Raw genomic sequence first — 16,721 nt, 5'->3', positions numbered from 1 at the left:
TGATTTCATTCTAAAGTAAAAAATATAGATATCGATTCCGACCTTCAGATTTTGACAGTGACGTTGTAAGCACCGTGCCAAAATGTATGGTCTGAAAGTCCACAACACCTAAGAAATAAACAATGATTTCATTCTAAAGTAAAAAATATAGATATCTATACCGACCTTCAGATTTTACAGTGACGTTGTAAGCACCGTGACAAAAGTATGTATTGTCTGAAAGTCCAAAACCACTGAGAATTAATTTTCACCTTCAGACAAAACTGTCGTTTAAAGGCTTTGCTGCCCCGTGTGAGGATCGAACTCACGACCTTCAGATTATGAGACTGACGCGCTGCCTGCTGCGCCAACAGGGCACGTTAAATCATTAAGTGTAAGAAAAAATATCGATACCGACCTTCACTTTTTGACAGTGACGATGTAAGCACCGTGCCAAAATGTATGTTCTGAAAGTCCACAACACCTGAGAAAAAAACTATGATTTCATTCTAAAGTAAAACAATTTGATATCGACCTTAAGATGTGGTATCCACCGTGACAAAAATATGTATTGTCTGAAAGTCCAAAACATCTGAGAATTAATTGTCACTTCATCTTCAGACAAAACTTTCTTTTTAAAATCTTTGCTGCCAAAGGTGAGGATCGAACTCACGACCTTCAGATTATAAGACTGATGCACTACCTACTGCGCTAACGAGTCACATTACATGAAGACATCGAAATAAGAAATGATCGATACCGACCTTCAGATTTTGACAGTGACGTTGAAAGCACCGTGCCAAAATGTATGGTCTGAAAGTCCACAACACCTAAGAAATAAACAATGATTTCATTCTAAAGTAAAAAATATAGATATCGATACCGACCTTCAGATTTTGACAGTGACGTTGTAAGCACCGTGACAAAAGTATGTATCGTCTGAACGTCCAATACCACTGAGAATTAATTTTCACTTCATCTTCAGAAAACACTGTCTTTTTAAAAGCTTTGCTGCCCCGTGTGAGGATCGAACTCACGACCTTCAGATTATGAGACTGACGCGCTACCTACTGCGCTAACGAGGCACATTTAATCAAGAAATCGAAAGAAAAAATTATCGATACCGACATTCACTTTTTGACAGTGACGTTGTAAGCACCGTGCCAAAATGTATGGTCTGAAAAACCACAACACCTGAGAAAAAAATTATGATTTCATTCTAAAGTAAAACAATTTGATATCGACCTTAAGATGTGGTTTCCACCGTGACAAAAGTATGTATTGTCTGAAAGTCCAAAACCACTGAGAATTAATTTTCACTTCATCTTCGGACAACACTGTCTTTTTAAAAGCTTTGCTGCTCGTGTGAGGATCGAACTCACGACCTTTAGATTATGAGACTGACGCGCTACCTACTGCGCTAACTAAGAACATTTAATGAACAAATCGAAAGAAAAAATTAGCGATACCGACCTTCACTTTTTGACAGTGACGTTGTAAGCACCGTGCCAAAATGTTAGGTCTGAAAAACCACAACACCTGAGAAAAAAACTATGATTTCATTCTAAAGTAAAACAATTTGATATCGACCTTAAGACGTGGTTTCCACCGTGACAAAAGTATGTATTGTCTGTAAGTCCAAAACCACTGAGAATTAATTTTCACCATCAGACAACTGTCTTTTTATAAGCTTTGCTGCCTCGTGTGAGGAACGAACTCACGACCTTTAGATTATGAGACTGACGCGCTGCCTGCTGCACCAACGAGGAACATTAAAGCATGAAGTGTAAGAAGAAATATCGATACCAAATTTCTGATTTTGACAGTGACGTTGTAACCACCGTGCCAAAATGTATGGTCTGAAAGTCCACAACACCTAAGAAAAAAACAATGATTTCATTCTAAAGTAAAAAATATAGATATCGATACAGACCTTCAGATTTTACAGTGACGTTGTAAGCACCGTGACAAAAGTATGTATTGTCTGAAAGTCCAAAACCACTGAGAATTAATTTTAACCTTCAGACAAAACTGTCTTTTATAAGCTTTGCTGCCCCGTGTGAGGATCGAACTCACGACCTTCAGATTATGAGACTGATGCGCTGCCTGCGCGCCAACAACGCACGTTAAATCATTAAGTGTAAGAAATAATATCGATACCGACCTTCACTTTTTGACAGTGACGATGTAAGCACCGTGCCAAAATGTATGGTCTGAAAGTCCACAACACCTGAGAAAAAAACTATGATTTCATTCTAAAGTAAAACAATTTGATATCGACCTTATGATGTGGTTTCCACCGTGACAAAAGTATGTACTGTCTGAAAGTCCAAAACACTGAGAATTTATTTTCACCTTCAGACTACAGTATCATTTTATAAACTTTGCTGCCCCATGTGAGGATCGAACTCACGACCTTCAGATTATGAGACTGACGCACTGCCTGCTGCGCCAACGAGGCACATTAATTCATTAAGTGTAAGAAAAAATATCGATACCGACCTTCACTTTTTGACAGTGACGTTGTAAGCACCGTGCCAAAATGTATGGTCTGAAAAACCACAACACCTGAGAAAAAAACAATGATTTCATTCTAAAGTAAAACAATTTGATATCGACCTTAAGATGTGGTTTCCACCGTGACAAAAGTATGTATTGTCTGAAAGTCCAAAACCACTGAGAATTAATTTTCACCTTCAGACAACACTGTCTTTTTATTAGCTTTGCTGACCCGTGTGAGGATCGAACTCACGACCTTCGGATTATGAGACTGACGCGCTGCCTGCTGCACCAACCAGGCACATTAAAGCATTAAGTGTAAGAAAAAATATCGATACCGACCTTCAGATTTTGACAGTGACGTTGTAAGCGCCGTGCCAAAATGTATGGTCTGAAAGTCCACAACACCTAAGAAAAAAACAATGATTTCATTCTAAAGTAAAAAATATAGATATCGATACCGACCTTCAGATTTTACAGTGACGTTGTAAGCACCGTGACAAAAGTATGTATAGTCTGAACGTCCAATACCACTGAGAATTCATTTTCACTTCATCTTCAGAAAACACTGTCTTTTTAAGAGCTTTGCTGCCCCGTGTGAGGATCGAACTCACGACCTTCAGATTATGAGACTGACGCACTACCTACTGCGCTAACGAAGCACATTTAATCAACAAATCGAAAGAAAAAATTATCGATACCGACCTTCACTTTTTGACAGTGACGTTGTAAGCACCGTGCCAAAATGTATGGTCTGAAAAACCACAACACCTGAGAAAAAAACAATGATTTCATTCTAAAGTAAAACAATTTGATATTGACCTTAAGATGTGGTTTCCACCGTGACAAAAGTATGTATTGTCTGAAAGTCCAAAACGACTGAGAATTAATTTTCACCTTCAGACAACACTGTCTTTCTATAAACTTTGCTGCCCAGTGTAAGGATCGAACTCACGACCTTCAGATTATGAGACTGACGCGCTGCACGCTGCGCCAACGAGGCACTTTTAGACATAGAGCGTAAAGAAAAAATATCGATAACGACCTTCAGATTTTGATAGTGACGTTGTAAGCACCGTGCCAAAATGTATGGTCTGAAAGTCCACATCACCTGAGAAAAAAACAATGATTTCATTATAAAGTAAAAAATATAGATATGGATACCGACCTTCAGATTTTGACAGTGACGTTGTAAGCACCGTGACAAAAGGATGTATTGTCTGAACGTCCAATACCACTGAGAATTAATTTTCACTTCATCTTCAGAAAACACTTTTTTTTTAAAAGATTTGCTGCCCCGTGTGAGGATCGAACTCACTACCTTCAGATTGTGAGCCTGACGCGCTGCCTGCTGCGCCAACGAGGCACTTTTAAACATTAAGCGTAAAGAAAAAATATCGATAATGACTTTCACTTTTTGACAGTGACGTTGTAAGCACCGTGCCAAAATGTATGGTCTGAAAAACCACAACACCTTAGAAAAAAACAATGATTTCATTCTAAAGTAAAAAATATAGATATCGACCTTAAGATGTGTTATCCACTGTGACAAAAGTATGTATTGTCTGGAAGTCCAAAACCACTGAGAATTAATTTTCACTTGATCTTCAGAAAACACTTTCTTATTAAAAGCTTTGCTGCCCCGTGTGAGGATCGAACTCACGACCTTCAGATTATGAGACTGACGCGCTACCTACTGCGCTAACGAGGTACATTTAATCAACAAATCGAAAGAAAAAATTATCAATACCGACCTTCACTTTTTGACAGTGACGTTGTAAGCACCGTGCCAAAATGTATGGTCTGAAAAACCACAACACCTGAGAAAAAAACTATGATTTCATTCTAAAGTAAAACAATTTGATATCGACCTTAAGATGTGGTTTCCACCGTGACAAAAGTATGTATTGTCTGAAAGTCCAAAACCACTGAGAATTAATTTTCACCTTCAGACAACACTGTCTTTTTATAAGCTTTGCTGACCCGTGTGAGGATCAAACTCACGACCTTCAGATTATGAGACTGACGCGCTGCCTGCTGCGCCAACGAGGAACTTCTAAACATTAAGCGTAAAGAAAAAATATCGATAACGACCTTCAGATTTTGACAGTGACATTGTAAGCACCGTGCCAAAATGTATGGTCTGAAAGTCGACATCACCTGAGAAAAAAACTATGATTTCATTCTAAAGTAAAAAATATAGATATGGATACCGACCTTCAGATTTTGACAGTGACGTTGTAAGCACCGTGACAAAAGTATGTATCGTCTGAACGTCCAATACCACTGAGAATTAATTTTCACTTCATCTTCAGAAAACACTGTTTTTTTAAAAGCTTTCTTCCCCGTGTGAGGATCGAACTCACGACCTTCAGATTATGAGACTGACGCGCTGCCTGCTGCGCCAACGAGGCACTTTTAAACATTAAGCGTAAAGAAAAAATATCGATAATGACTTTCACTTTTTGACAGTGACGTTGTAAGCACCGTGCCAAAATGTATGGTCTGAAAAACCACAACACCTGAGAAAAAAACAATGATTTCATTCTAAAGTAAAAAATATAGATATCGACCTTAAGATGTGGTATCCACTGTGACAAAAGTATGTATTGTCTGGATGTCCAAAACCACTGAGAATTAATTTTAACTTCATCTTCAGACAACACTTTCTTATTAAAAGCTTTGCTGCCCCGTGTGAGGATCGAACTCACGACCTTCAGATTATGAGACTGACGCACTGCATGCTGCGCCAACGAGGCACTTTTAAACATTAAGCGTAAAGAAAAAATATCGATAATGACTTTCACTTTTTGACAGTGACGTTGTAAGCACCGTGCCAAAATGTATGGTCTGAAAAACCACAACACCTGAGAAAAAAACAATGATTTCATTCTAAAGTAAAAAATATAGATATCGACCTTAAGATGTGTTATCCACTGTGACAAAAGTATGTATTGTCTGGAAGTCCAAAACCACTGAGAATTAATTTTCACTTGATCTTCAGAAAACACTTTCTTATTAAAAGCTTTGCTGCCCCGTGTGAGGATCGAACTCACGACCTTCAGATTATGAGACTGACGCGCTACCTACTGCGCTAACGAGGTACATTTAATCAACAAATCGAAAGAAAAAATTATCAATACCGACCTTCACTTTTTGACAGTGACGTTGTAAGCACCGTGCCAAAATGTATGGTCTGAAAAACCACAACACCTGAGAAAAAAACTATGATTTCATTCTAAAGTAAAACAATTTGATATCGACCTTAAGATGTGGTTTCCACCGTGACAAAACGATGTATTGTCTGAAAGTCCAAAACCACTGAGAATTAATTTTCACCTTCAGACAACACTGTCTTTTTATAAGCTTTGCTGACCCGTGTGAGGATCGAACTCACGACCTTCAGATTATGAGACTGACGCGCTGCCTGCTGCGCCAACGAGGAACTTCTAAACATTAAGCGTAAAGAAAAAATATCGATAACGACCTTCAGATTTTGACAGTGACATTGTAAGCACCGTGCCAAAATGTATGGTCTGAAAGTCGACATCACCTGAGAAAAAAACTATGATTTCATTCTAAAGTAAAAAATATAGATATGGATACCGACCTTCAGATTTTGACAGTGACGTTGTAAGCACCGTGACAAAAGTATGTATCGTCTGAACGTCCAATACCACTGAGAATTAATTTTCACTTCATCTTCAGAAAACACTGTTTTTTTAAAAGCTTTCTTCCCCGTGTGAGGATCGAACTCACGACCTTCAGATTATGAGACTGACGCGCTGCCTGCTGCGCCAACGAGGCACTTTTAAACATTAAGCGTAAAGAAAAAATATCGATAATGACTTTCACTTTTTGACAGTGACGTTGTAAGCACCGTGCCAAAATGTATGGTCTGAAAAACCACAACACCTGAGAAAAAAACAATGATTTCATTCTAAAGTAAAAAATATAGATATCGACCTTAAGATGTGGTATCCACTGTGACAGAAGTATGTATTGTCTGGATTTCCAAAACCACTGAGAATTAATTTTAACTTCATCTTCAGACAACACTTTCTTATTAAAAGCTTTGCTGCCCCGTGTGAGGATCGAACTCACGACCTTCAGATTATGAGACTGACGCACTGCATGCTGCGCCAACGAGGCACTTTTAAACATTAAGCGTAAAGAAAAAATATCGATAATGACTTTCACTTTTTGACAGTGACGTTGTAAGCACCGTGCCAAAATGTATGGTCTGAAAAACCACAACACCTGAGAAAAAAACAATGATTTCATTCTAAAGTAAAAAATATAGATATCGACCTTAAGATGTGGTATCCACTGTGACAAAAGTATGTATTGTCTGGAAGTCCAAAACCACTGAGAATTAATTTTAACTTCATCTTCAGACAACACTTTCTTATTAAAAGCTTTGCTGCCCTGTGTGAGGATCGAACTCACGACCTTCAGATTATGAGACTGACGCGCTACCTACTGCGCTAACGAGGCACATTTAATCAACAAATCGAAAGAAAAAATTATCAATACCGACCTTCACTTTTTGACAGTGACGTTGTAAGCACCGTGCCAAAATGTATGGTCTGAAAAACCACAACACCTGAGAAAAAAACAATGATTTCATTCTAAAGTAAAACAATTTGATATCGACCTTAAGATGTGGTTTCCACCGTGACAAAAGTATGTATTGTCTGAAAGTCCAAAACCACTGAGAATTAATTTTCACCTTGAGACAACACTGTCTTTTTATAAGCTTTGCTAACCCGTGTGAGGATCGAACTCACGACCTTCGGATTATGAGACTGACGCGCTGCCTGCTGCACCAACCAGGCACATTAAAGCATTAAGTGTAAGAAAAAATATCGATACCGACCTTCAGATTTTGACAGTGACGTTGTAAGCACCGTGCCAAAATGTATGGTCTGAAAGTCCACAACACCTAAGAAAAAAACAATGATTTCATTCTAAAGTAAAAAATATAGACATCGATACCGACCTTCAGATTTTACAGTGACGTTGTAAGCACCGTGACAAAAGTATGTATAGTCTGAACGTCCAATACCACTGAGAATTCATTTTCACTTCATCTTCAGAAAACACTGTCTTTTTAAGAGCTTTGCTGCCCCGTGTGAGGATCTAACTCACGACCTTCAGATTATGAGACTGACGCGCTACCTACTGCGCTAACGAAGCACATTTAATCAACAAATCGAAAGAAAAAATGATCGATACCGACCTTCACTTTTTGACAGTGACGTTGTAAGCACCGTGCCAAAATGTATGGTCTGAAAAACCACAACACCTGAGAAAAAAACAATGATTTCATTCTAAAGTAAAACAATTTGATATTGACCTTAAGATGTGGTTTCCACCGTGACAAAAGTATGTATTGTCTGAAAGTCCAAAACGACTGAGAATTAATTTTCACCTTCAGACAACACTGTCTTTCTATAAACTTTGCTGCCCAGTGTGAGGATCGAACTCACGACCTTCAGATTATGAGACTGACGCGCTGCACGCTGCGCCAACGAGGCACTTTTAGACATAGAGCGTAAAGAAAAAATATCGATAACGACCTTCAGATTTTGATAGTGACGTTGTAAGCACCGTGCCAAAATGTATGGTCTGAAAGTCCACAACACCTAAGAAATAAACAATGATTTCATTCTAAAGTAAAAAATATAGATATCGATACCGACCTTCAGATTTTGACAGTGACGTTGTAAGCACCGTGACAAAAGTATGTATCGTCTGAACGTCCAATACCACTGAGAATTAATTTTCACTTCATCTTCAGAAAACACTTTCTTATTAAAAGCTTTGCTGCCCCGTGTGAGGATCGAACTCACGACCTTCAGATTATGAGACTGACGCGCTACCTACTGCGCTAACGAGGCACATTTAATCAATAAATCGAAAGAAAAAACTATCAATACCGACCTTCACTTTTTGACAGTGACGTTGTAAGCACCGTGCCAAAATGTATGGTCTGAAAAACCACAACACCTGAGAAAAAAACTATGATTTCATTCTAAAGTAAAACAATTTGATATCGACCTTAAGATGTGGTTTCCACCGTGACAAAAGTATGTATTGTCTGAAAGTCCAAAACCACTGAGAATTCATTTTCACCTTCAGACAACACTGTCTTTTTATAAGCTTTGCAGCCCCGTGTGAGGATCGAACTCACAACCTTCAGATTATGAGACTGACGCGCTGCCTGCTGCACCAACGAGGCACTTCTAAACATTAAGCGTAAAGAAAAAATATCGATAACGACCTTCAGATTTTGACAGTGACGTTGTAAGCACCGTGCCAAAATGTATGGTCTGAAAGTCCACATCACCTGAGAAAAAAACTATGATTTCATTCTAAAGTAAAAAATATAGATATGGATACCGACCTTCAGATTTTGACAGTGACGTTGTAAGCACCGTGACAAAAGTATGTATCGTCTGAACGTCCAATACCACTGAGAATTAATTTTCACTTCATCTTCAGAAAACACTGTTTTTTTAAAAGCTTTGCTGCCCTGTGTGAGGATCGAACTCACGACCTTCAGATTATGAGACTGACGCGCTGCCTGCTGCGCCAACGAGGCACTTTTAAACATTAAGCGTAAAGAAAAAATATCGATAACGACCTTCACTTTTTGACAGTGACGTTGTAAGCACCGTGCCAAAATGTATGGTCTGAAAAACCACAACACCTGAGAAAAAAACAATGATTTCATTCTAAAGTAAAAAATATAGATATCGACCTTAAGATGTGGTATCCACTGTGACAAAAGTATGTATTGTCTGGAAGTCCAAAACCACTGAGAATTAATTTTCACTTCATCTTCAGACAACACTTTCTTATTAAAAGCTTTGCTGCCCCGTGTGAGGATCGAACTCACGACCTTCAGATTATGAGACTGACGCGCTACCTACTGCGCTAACGAGGCACATTTAACCAACAAATCGAAAGAAAAAATTATCAATACCGACCTTCACTTTTTGACAGTGACGTTGTAAGCACCGTGCCAAAATGTATGGTCTGAAAAACCACAACACCTGAGAAAAAAACTATGATTTCATTCTAAAGTAAAACAATTTGATATCGACCTTAAGATGTGGTTTCCACCGTGACAAAAGTATGTATTGTCTGAAAGTCCAAAAGCACTGAGAATTCATTTTCACCTTCAGACAACACTGTCTTTTTATAAGCTTTGCAGCCCCGTGTGAGGATCGAACTCACGACCTTCAGATTATGAGACTGACGCGCTGCCTGCTGCACCAACGAGGAACATTAAATCATTAAGTGTAAGAAAAAATATCGATACCGACCTTCAGATTTTGACAGTGACGTTGTAAGCACCGTGCCAAAATGTATGGTCTGAAAGTCCACAACACCTAAGAAATAAACAATGATTTCATTCTAAAGTAAAAACTATAGATATCGATACCGACCTTCAGATTTTGACAGTGACGTTGTAAGCACCGTGACAAAAGTATGTATCGTCTGAACGTCCAATACCACTGAGAATTAATTTTCACTTCATCTTCAGAAAACACTGTTTTTTTAAAAGCTTTGCTGTCCCGTGTGAGGATCGAACTCACGACCTTCAGATTATGAGACAGACGCGCTGCCTGCTGCGCCAACGAGGCACTTCTATTTATTAAGCGTAAAGAAATAATATCGATAACGACCTTCAGATTTTGACAGTGACGTTGTAAGCACCGTGCCAAAATGTATGGTCTGAAAGTCCACATCACCTGAGAAAAAAACTATGATTTCATTCTAAAGTAAAAAATATAGATATCGACCTTAAGATGTGGTATCCACTGTGACAAAAGTATGTATTGTCTGAAAGTCCAAAACAACTGAGAATTAATTTTCACTTCATCTTCGGACAACACTGTCTTTTTAAAAGCTTTTCTGCCCCGTGTGAGGATCGAACTCACGACCTTCAGATTATGAGACTGACGCGCTACCTACTGCGCTAACGAAGCATATTTAATCGACAAATCGAAAGAAAAAAATATCGATACCGACCTTCACTTTTTGACAGTGACGTTGTAAGCACCGTGCCAAAAGGTATGGTCTGAAAAACCACAACACCTAAGAAAAAAACTATGATTTCATTCTAAAGTAAAACAATTTGATATCGACCTTAAGATGTGGTTTCCACCGTGACAAAAGTATGTATTGTCTGAAAGTCCAAAACCACTGAGAATTAATTTTCACCTTCAGACAACACTGTCTTTTTATAAGCTTTGCTGCCCCGTGTGAGGATCGAACTCACGACCTTCAGATTATGAGACTGACGCGCTGCCTGCTGCGCCAACGAGGCACTTGTAAACATTAAGCGTAAATAAAAAATATCGATAACGACTTTCAGATTTTGACAGTGCCGTTGTAAGCACCGTGCCAAAATGTATGGTCTGAAAGTCCACATCACCTGAGAAAAAAAATATGATTTCATTCTAAAGTAAAAAATATAGATATCGACCTTAAGATGTGGTATCCACTGTGACAAAAGTATGTATTGTCTGAAAGTCCAAAACAACTGAGAATTCATTTTCACTTCATCTTCGGACAACACTGTCTTTTTAAAAGCTTTGCTGCCCCGTGTGAGGATCGAACTCACGACCTTCAGATTATGAGACTGACGCGCTACCTACTGTGCTAACGAAGCACATTTAATCGACAAATCGAAAGAAAAAAATATCGATACCGACCTTCAGATTTTGACAGTGACATTGTAAGCACAGTGCCAAAATGTATGGTCTGAAAGTCGACATCACCTGAGAAAAAAACTATGATTTCATTCTAAAGTAAAAAATATAGATATGGATACCGACCTTCAGATTTTGACAGTGACGTTGTAAGCACCGTGACAAAAGTATGTATCGTCTGAACGTCCAATACCACTGAGAATTAATTTTCACTTCATCTTCAGAAAACACTGTTTTTTTAAAAGCTTTCTTCCCCGTGTGAGGATCGAACTCACGACCTTCAGATTATGAGACTGACGCGCTGCCTGCTGCGCCAACGAGGCACTTTTAAACATTAAGCGTAAAGAAAAAATATCGATAATGACTTTCACTTTTTGACAGTGACGTTGTAAGCACCGTGCCAAAATGTATGGTCTGAAAAACCACAACACCTGAGAAAAAAACAATGATTTCATTCTAAAGTAAAAAATATAGATATCGACCTTAAGATGTGGTATCCACTGTGACAAAAGTATGTATTGTCTGGATGTCCAAAACCACTGAGAATTAATTTTAACTTCATCTTCAGACAACACTTTCTTATTAAAAGCTTTGCTGCCCCGTGTGAGGATCGAACTCACGACCTTCAGATTATGAGACTGACGCACTGCATGCTGCGCCAACGAGGCACTTTTAAACATTAAGCGTAAAGAAAAAATATCGATAATGACTTTCACTTTTTGACAGTGACGTTGTAAGCACCGTGCCAAAATGTATGGTCTGAAAAACCACAACACCTGAGAAAAAAACAATGATTTCATTCTAAAGTAAAAAATATAGATATCGACCTTAAGATGTGTTATCCACTGTGACAAAAGTATGTATTGTCTGGAAGTCCAAAACCACTGAGAATTAATTTTCACTTGATCTTCAGAAAACACTTTCTTATTAAAAGCTTTGCTGCCCCGTGTGAGGATCGAACTCACGACCTTCAGATTATGAGACTGACGCGCTACCTACTGCGCTAACGAGGTACATTTAATCAACAAATCGAAAGAAAAAATTATCAATACCGACCTTCACTTTTTGACAGTGACGTTGTAAGCACCGTGCCAAAATGTATGGTCTGAAAAACCACAACACCTGAGAAAAAAACTATGATTTCATTCTAAAGTAAAACAATTTGATATCGACCTTAAGATGTGGTTTCCACCGTGACAAAACGATGTATTGTCTGAAAGTCCAAAACCACTGAGAATTAATTTTCACCTTCAGACAACACTGTCTTTTTATAAGCTTTGCTGACCCGTGTGAGGATCGAACTCACGACCTTCAGTTTATGAGACTGACGCGCTGCCTGCTGCGCCAACGAGGAACTTCTAAACATTAAGCGTAAAGAAAAAATATCGATAACGACCTTCAGATTTTGACAGTGACATTGTAAGCACCGTGCCAAAATGTATGGTCTGAAAGTCGACATCACCTGAGAAAAAAACTATGATTTCATTCTAAAGTAAAAAATATAGATATGGATACCGACCTTCAGATTTTGACAGTGACGTTGTAAGCACCGTGACAAAAGTATGTATCGTCTGAACGTCCAATACCACTGAGAATTAATTTTCACTTCATCTTCAGAAAACACTGTTTTTTTAAAAGCTTTCTTCCCCGTGTGAGGATCGAACTCACGACCTTCAGATTATGAGACTGACGCGCTGCCTGCTGCGCCAACGAGGCACTTTTAAACATTAAGCGTAAAGAAAAAATATCGATAATGACTTTCACTTTTTGACAGTGACGTTGTAAGCACCGTGCCAAAATGTATGGTCTGAAAAACCACAACACCTGAGAAAAAAACAATGATTTCATTCTAAAGTAAAAAATATAGATATCGACCTTAAGATGTGGTATCCACTGTGACAAAAGTATGTATTGTCTGGATGTCCAAAACCACTGAGAATTAATTTTAACTTCATCTTCAGACAACACTTTCTTATTAAAAGCTTTGCTGCCCCGTGTGAGGATCGAACTCACGACCTTCAGATTATGAGACTGACGCACTGCATGCTGCGCCAACGAGGCACTTTTAAACATTAAGCGTAAAGAAAAAATATCGATAATGACTTTCACTTTTTGACAGTGACGTTGTAAGCACCGTGCCAAAATGTATGGTCTGAAAAACCACAACACCTGAGAAAAAAACAATGATTTCATTCTAAAGTAAAAAATATAGATATCGACCTTAAGATGTGGTATCCACTGTGACAAAAGTATGTATTGTCTGGAAGTCCAAAACCACTGAGAATTAATTTTAACTTCATCTTCAGACAACACTTTCTTATTAAAAGCTTTGCTGCCCTGTGTGAGGATCGAACTCACGACCTTCAGATTATGAGACTGACGCGCTACCTACTGCGCTAACGAGGCACATTTAATCAACAAATCGAAAGAAAAAATTATCAATACCGACCTTCACTTTTTGACAGTGACGTTGTAAGCACCGTGCCAAAATGTATGGTCTGAAAAACCACAACACCTGAGAAAAAAACAATGATTTCATTCTAAAGTAAAACAATTTGATATCGACCTTAAGATGTGGTTTCCACCGTGACAAAAGTATGTATTTTCTGAAAGTCCAAAACCACTGAGAATTAATTTTCACCTTCAGACAACACTGTCTTTTTATAAGCTTTGCTAACCCGTGTGAGGATCGAACTCACGACCTTCGGATTATGAGACTGACGCGCTGCCTGCTGCACCAACCAGGCACATTAAAGCATTAAGTGTAAGAAAAAATATCGATACCGACCTTCAGATTTTGACAGTGACGTTGTAAGCACCGTGCCAAAATGTATGGTCTGAAAGTCCACAACACCTAAGAAAAAAACAATGATTTCATTCTAAAGTAAAAAATATAGACATCGATACCGACCTTCAGATTTTACAGTGACGTTGTAAGCACCGTGACAAAAGTATGTATAGTCTGAACGTCCAATACCACTGAGAATTCATTTTCACTTCATCTTCAGAAAACACTGTCTTTTTAAGAGCTTTGCTGCCCCGTGTGAGGATCTAACTCACGACCTTCAGATTATGAGACTGACGCGCTACCTACTGCGCTAACGAAGCACATTTAATCAACAAATCGAAAGAAAAAATGATCGATACCGACCTTCACTTTTTGACAGTGACGTTGTAAGCACCGTGCCAAAATGTATGGTCTGAAAAACCACAACACCTGAGAAAAAAACAATGATTTCATTCTAAAGTAAAACAATTTGATATTGACCTTAAGATGTGGTTTCCACCGTGACAAAAGTATGTATTGTCTGAAAGTCCAAAACGACTGAGAATTAATTTTCACCTTCAGACAACACTGTCTTTCTATAAACTTTGCTGCCCAGTGTGAGGATCGAACTCACGACCTTCAGATTATGAGACTGACGCGCTGCACGCTGCGCCAACGAGGCACTTTTAGACATAGAGCGTAAAGAAAAAATATCGATAACGACCTTCAGATTTTGATAGTGACGTTGTAAGCACCGTGCCAAAATGTATGGTCTGAAAGTCCACAACACCTAAGAAATAAACAATGATTTCATTCTAAAGTAAAAAATATAGATATCGATACCGACCTTCAGATTTTGACAGTGACGTTGTAAGCACCGTGACAAAAGTATGTATCGTCTGAACGTCCAATACCACTGAGAATTAATTTTCACTTCATCTTCAGAAAACACTTTCTTATTAAAAGCTTTGCTGCCCCGTGTGAGGATCGAACTCACGACCTTCAGATTATGAGACTGACGCGCTACCTACTGCGCTAACGAGGCACATTTAATCAATAAATCGAAAGAAAAAACTATCAATACCGACCTTCACTTTTTGACAGTGACGTTGTAAGCACCGTGCCAAAATGTATGGTCTGAAAAACCACAACACCTGAGAAAAAAACTATGATTTCATTCTAAAGTAAAACAATTTGATATCGACCTTAAGATGTGGTTTCCACCGTGACAAAAGTATGTATTGTCTGAAAGTCCAAAACCACTGAGAATTCATTTTCACCTTCAGACAACACTGTCTTTTTATAAGCTTTGCAGCCCCGTGTGAGGATCGAACTCACAACCTTCAGATTATGAGACTGACGCGCTGCCTGCTGCACCAACGAGGCACTTCTAAACATTAAGCGTAAAGAAAAAATATCGATAACGACCTTCAGATTTTGACAGTGACGTTGTAAGCACCGTGCCAAAATGTATGGTCTGAAAGTCCACATCACCTGAGAAAAAAACTATGATTTCATTCTAAAGTAAAAAATATAGATATGGATACCGACCTTCAGATTTTGACAGTGACGTTGTAAGCACCGTGACAAAAGTATGTATCGTCTGAACGTCCAATACCACTGAGAATTAATTTTCACTTCATCTTCAGAAAACACTGTTTTTTTAAAAGCTTTGCTGCCCTGTGTGAGGATCGAACTCACGACCTTCAGATTATGAGACTGACGCGCTGCCTGCTGCGCCAACGAGGCACTTTTAAACATTAAGCGTAAAGAAAAAATATCGATAACGACCTTCACTTTTTGACAGTGACGTTGTAAGCACCGTGCCAAAATGTATGGTCTGAAAAACCACAACACCTGAGAAAAAAACAATGATTTCATTCTAAAGTAAAAAATATAGATATCGACCTTAAGATGTGGTATCCACTGTGACAAAAGTATGTATTGTCTGGAAGTCCAAAACCACTGAGAATTAATTTTCACTTCATCTTCAGACAACACTTTCTTATTAAAAGCTTTGCTGCCCCGTGTGAGGATCGAACTCACGACCTTCAGATTATGAGACTGACGCGCTACCTACTGCGCTAACGAGGCACATTTAACCAACAAATCGAAAGAAAAAATTATCAATACCGACCTTCACTTTTTGACAGTGACGTTGTAAGCACCGTGCCAAAATGTATGGTCTGAAAAATCACAACACCTGAGAAAAAAACTATGATTTCATTCTAAAGTAAAACAATTTGATATCGACCTTAAGATGTGGTTTCCACCGTGACAAAAGTATGTATTGTCTGAAAGTCCAAAAGCACTGAGAATTCATTTTCACCTTCAGACAACACTGTCTTTTTATAAGCTTTGCAGCCCCGTGTGAGGATCGAACTCACGACCTTCAGATTATGAGACTGACGCGCTGCCTGCTGCACCAACGAGGAACATTAAATCATTAAGTGTAAGAAAAAATATCGATACCGACCTTCAGATTTTGACAGTGACGTTGTAAGCACCGTGCCAAAATGTATGGTCTGAAAGTCCACAACACCTAAGAAATAAACAATGATTTCATTCTAAAGTAAAAAATATAGATATCGATACCGACCTTCAGATTTTGACAGTGACGTTGTAAGCACCGTGACAAAAGTATGTATCGTCTGAACGTCCAATACCACTGAGAATTAATTTTCACTTCATCTTCAGAAAACACTGTTTTTTTAAAAGCTTTGCTGTCCCGTGTGAGGATCGAACTCACG

At 38.5% G+C, this 16,721-nt stretch overlaps 17 non-coding genes across 17 annotated transcripts; all 17 read right to left on the bottom strand.

The window, feature by feature from the left end:
• Nucleotides 1-283: 283 nt before the first annotated feature.
• On the bottom strand, nucleotides 284-356 carry trnam-cau (transfer RNA methionine (anticodon CAU)). The gene has a single exon. It is a non-coding gene; the product is annotated as a tRNA-Met (tRNA).
• Nucleotides 357-991: 635 nt separating this feature from the next.
• Nucleotides 992-1,064, bottom strand: trnam-cau (transfer RNA methionine (anticodon CAU)). Its single transcript has one exon. It is a non-coding gene; the product is annotated as a tRNA-Met (tRNA).
• Nucleotides 1,065-3,771: 2,707 nt separating this feature from the next.
• Nucleotides 3,772-3,844, bottom strand: trnav-cac (transfer RNA valine (anticodon CAC)). The gene has a single exon. It is a non-coding gene; the product is annotated as a tRNA-Val (tRNA).
• Nucleotides 3,845-4,116: 272 nt separating this feature from the next.
• Nucleotides 4,117-4,189, bottom strand: trnam-cau (transfer RNA methionine (anticodon CAU)). Its single transcript has one exon. It is a non-coding gene; the product is annotated as a tRNA-Met (tRNA).
• A 1,320-nt stretch (nucleotides 4,190-5,509) lies between these two features.
• trnam-cau (transfer RNA methionine (anticodon CAU)) lies at nucleotides 5,510-5,582 on the bottom strand. The gene has a single exon. It is a non-coding gene; the product is annotated as a tRNA-Met (tRNA).
• Nucleotides 5,583-6,902: 1,320 nt separating this feature from the next.
• trnam-cau (transfer RNA methionine (anticodon CAU)) lies at nucleotides 6,903-6,975 on the bottom strand. The gene has a single exon. It is a non-coding gene; the product is annotated as a tRNA-Met (tRNA).
• A 629-nt stretch (nucleotides 6,976-7,604) lies between these two features.
• On the bottom strand, nucleotides 7,605-7,677 carry trnam-cau (transfer RNA methionine (anticodon CAU)). The gene has a single exon. It is a non-coding gene; the product is annotated as a tRNA-Met (tRNA).
• Nucleotides 7,678-8,308: 631 nt separating this feature from the next.
• trnam-cau (transfer RNA methionine (anticodon CAU)) lies at nucleotides 8,309-8,381 on the bottom strand. The gene has a single exon. It is a non-coding gene; the product is annotated as a tRNA-Met (tRNA).
• Nucleotides 8,382-9,357: 976 nt separating this feature from the next.
• On the bottom strand, nucleotides 9,358-9,430 carry trnam-cau (transfer RNA methionine (anticodon CAU)). The gene has a single exon. It is a non-coding gene; the product is annotated as a tRNA-Met (tRNA).
• Nucleotides 9,431-10,405: 975 nt separating this feature from the next.
• On the bottom strand, nucleotides 10,406-10,478 carry trnam-cau (transfer RNA methionine (anticodon CAU)). Its single transcript has one exon. It is a non-coding gene; the product is annotated as a tRNA-Met (tRNA).
• Nucleotides 10,479-10,746: 268 nt separating this feature from the next.
• On the bottom strand, nucleotides 10,747-10,819 carry trnam-cau (transfer RNA methionine (anticodon CAU)). The gene has a single exon. It is a non-coding gene; the product is annotated as a tRNA-Met (tRNA).
• A 272-nt stretch (nucleotides 10,820-11,091) lies between these two features.
• On the bottom strand, nucleotides 11,092-11,164 carry trnam-cau (transfer RNA methionine (anticodon CAU)). Its single transcript has one exon. It is a non-coding gene; the product is annotated as a tRNA-Met (tRNA).
• Nucleotides 11,165-12,144: 980 nt separating this feature from the next.
• Nucleotides 12,145-12,217, bottom strand: trnam-cau (transfer RNA methionine (anticodon CAU)). Its single transcript has one exon. It is a non-coding gene; the product is annotated as a tRNA-Met (tRNA).
• A 1,320-nt stretch (nucleotides 12,218-13,537) lies between these two features.
• On the bottom strand, nucleotides 13,538-13,610 carry trnam-cau (transfer RNA methionine (anticodon CAU)). Its single transcript has one exon. It is a non-coding gene; the product is annotated as a tRNA-Met (tRNA).
• A 629-nt stretch (nucleotides 13,611-14,239) lies between these two features.
• trnam-cau (transfer RNA methionine (anticodon CAU)) lies at nucleotides 14,240-14,312 on the bottom strand. Its single transcript has one exon. It is a non-coding gene; the product is annotated as a tRNA-Met (tRNA).
• A 631-nt stretch (nucleotides 14,313-14,943) lies between these two features.
• Nucleotides 14,944-15,016, bottom strand: trnam-cau (transfer RNA methionine (anticodon CAU)). Its single transcript has one exon. It is a non-coding gene; the product is annotated as a tRNA-Met (tRNA).
• A 976-nt stretch (nucleotides 15,017-15,992) lies between these two features.
• Nucleotides 15,993-16,065, bottom strand: trnam-cau (transfer RNA methionine (anticodon CAU)). The gene has a single exon. It is a non-coding gene; the product is annotated as a tRNA-Met (tRNA).
• Between the last annotated feature and the right edge of the window lie 656 nt (nucleotides 16,066-16,721).

Source organism: Salmo salar, chromosome 02 (assembly GCF_965601325.2).
Source record: "Salmo salar chromosome 02, fSalSal1, whole genome shotgun sequence".
In the NCBI taxonomy this organism is placed as follows: Eukaryota; Metazoa; Chordata; class Actinopteri; order Salmoniformes; family Salmonidae; genus Salmo; species Salmo salar.
This window is presented reverse-complemented; position numbering and strand designations above follow the sequence as displayed.